Below are 2,713 nucleotides of genomic sequence, written 5' to 3' on the forward strand. Positions count from 1 at the left end.
TGACAAGATTATTACAAGTTACATGTATCTCACTATGTCTGCTATGGTTTATTTCTTATGGAAAGCTAGAAATGATAGATTGTTTGGTAATATCAATGAGAGCACTGAGACTATTATTTTCAAAATCAAAAGGGCGGTTGGCTTTAAAACATCCAGGACAAAATGTTTCCAACAATTACAGAATATGCTCACTTGATCTTTGCTGTGAAGGTCGCTGATTGGATGCCCCTCGGACGGCTGTCCCTTGCAACCAGGGGTTCGTTGGGTATTTTGAAGGACGATGATGACAGCAATCTACTTGTATTTTTCCCCTTGGACGGTCTGGACCTGCTGGCTTATCTTCGGCAACCAGGGGAATTTTGGTGCCTGGGAGTTTCAAGCTGTACACATATTTTGTATAATTTATACACATGATATGTACAAATTATATACTATATAGAAGACGTGTCCAGTTTTAATTAGAGTCTGGATGATGTCTGAGTTCGGAATTTGCACGTAATAATTTCTCATGTTTGGGATAACATTCTCCTTATTTTGTTTATTTAATTACTATTTTTTATTATTTTTTAATTATCTTTCAAATATTTTGTGATGGAAAGCTATTTTTTGTAACCAGACTAGTTATGTCATTTTTCTTATAACAATTTTACATCCAACTTTATAAAATGTTGTAGCCGTCCCAAGTAGATCCTAAGTGATTAAGGCTCTGTTTGGGACAATTGCACATTTTTATAAAGTGGTTATAAAACTGTTATGGAGAAAGTACAATTTTTAAAAGCTGCTTTCGAGAGTAGCTTACTAAGCAAAAAGTTTTTTTTAAAAGCAGTAAGAATCAAAATTAAATCTATATTTTATTCATGTATTGATTAGAGATCTAAATTTTTAATGTTGATGAATTTATAGTCATTTATTCTTTTAAATTTGTTATTATTGTCCTCATTATATGATTAATTTTGATCGATGTGATTTTTTCTTAATGAGTAATCTCTTTGATTTTAAATTTTTATGTAAATTTATAATTTGCGCTATTAATACATTATCATTTGATAAGATTTTATTTTTTATCTTCATAAAATTTGATAAATATTTATTTTAGGTGATAATTTGTGAATTATTATTTTTTATTTATCAGTATTATTTTTAAATAGTGCATTGTACAGTCGCCTTAAAAATTCCTAAATTGTCTGGTGTTATACATTATAATGGAAACATTAAAAAGTAAAAAAAAGTATATGAAAATGAATTAAAATGATAAATTTCCCCCAAAAAAAAAATTAAAATGATAAATATTTATTATTGATTTTATTTTTAATTACTTTTTCTTATATTTATAATTTTCATAGATTTATATATATATAGATGATTATAAATTTTATAGCTAATTGGATTGCTTAAAGATGATCATGTATTAAGAACTATCATACTTTATTGGAAGTCATTTTATGCATTAGAATGTAATTGTTATATTTAACGTGATTACTAAGGCTTCGTTTGGGACAACTTTCTTATTGTTTTATAAAGCGGCTTTTTAGTAATAAAGTTTCTTGAACTAAAAATTTTTATATTAAGAAGTTGGTTTATAAAGCAGCAAAAAAGTCATCCCAAATCTTATACTTGATAAATGACTTGAGAAAGTTGGGGTGTTCATTCTTGAATGGATGGAGAATTGAGCAACCTTAAGTCAAAAAGGTGAATAGTGCAATTGGAGCAGTCTCTCTTAAAAGGGATAGATTATTACGTGCGGAAGTCGAAGTTGTCTAAAGATTAATTTGGACGCACCACGTTGAAGAATCTGGAGAACTCAGCTAGAGCCATTAGCATACCAACGAAGAAGACAATGAACAGTGAAATGAATATCTCGTATGTGTCATTCAAGTGAGATTACATTGGTTTATATAACTAAACTAGGTGTATGGGAATTTACTAAATTACCCATGATTGTTACATAAAGCATAACTTGGCAGAGAATAGTGGAGACCAGAATCAGACTGCTCTGTCTGACGTCGGCGAGCTCTGTAATGCGCCGGATATTGGTTCAAGAACGTTCATGGAGTGAGCATCCTTTTCACCGTCCCGCAAGCCGATGCTCGGAAGGACCAGAAGCTTGTTTCGTAAGGTGAGAAAACGAGCAGAAGGCAGGGATTTGGTGAAGATATCCGCTGGCTGATCAGCTGTAGAAATGTGATGAACTGTGATATGGTTCGACTGAACGCAATCGCATATAAAGTGATGATCGATCTCGATATGTTTGGTTCGGACGTGAAAAATGGGATTGCAAGTTATGGACATGGCAGAGACATTGTCACAAAAGAGCTCGGTAGAGGGGAGTTGAATTTGGAAATCTTCACACAGTCGTCTTGTCCAAATGATATCGGCTGCAGCGGCAGCCATGGATCTATACTCTGCTTCTGTAGACGACCTGGCAACCGTGGTTTGCTTTTTGACAGACCACAAGAGAAGTCCGGTACCTAAGAATAAGAAGTATCCTGTTGTGCATTTGTGATCTAGTGTATCACCAGCCTTGTCGAAATCGGAGTAGGCTGAGAGAAGTAAATCAGATTTTGGAAGAAAGAGGCCAGGGTTTAAGGTTCCCTGTAAATAACGCAAGATGCATTTGAGCATGTGATAATGAAGGAGGGGACTATGCATGTGTTGGCATAATTTATTTACAGCAAATGCAATGTCGGGGCGGGTAGCTGTAAGATATTGTAGG

The sequence above is a fragment of the Dendrobium catenatum genome, unplaced genomic scaffold (genome assembly GCF_001605985.2).
Source record: "Dendrobium catenatum unplaced genomic scaffold, ASM160598v2 fragScaff_scaffold_215, whole genome shotgun sequence".
Lineage (NCBI taxonomy): Eukaryota > Viridiplantae > Streptophyta > Magnoliopsida > Asparagales > Orchidaceae > Dendrobium > Dendrobium catenatum.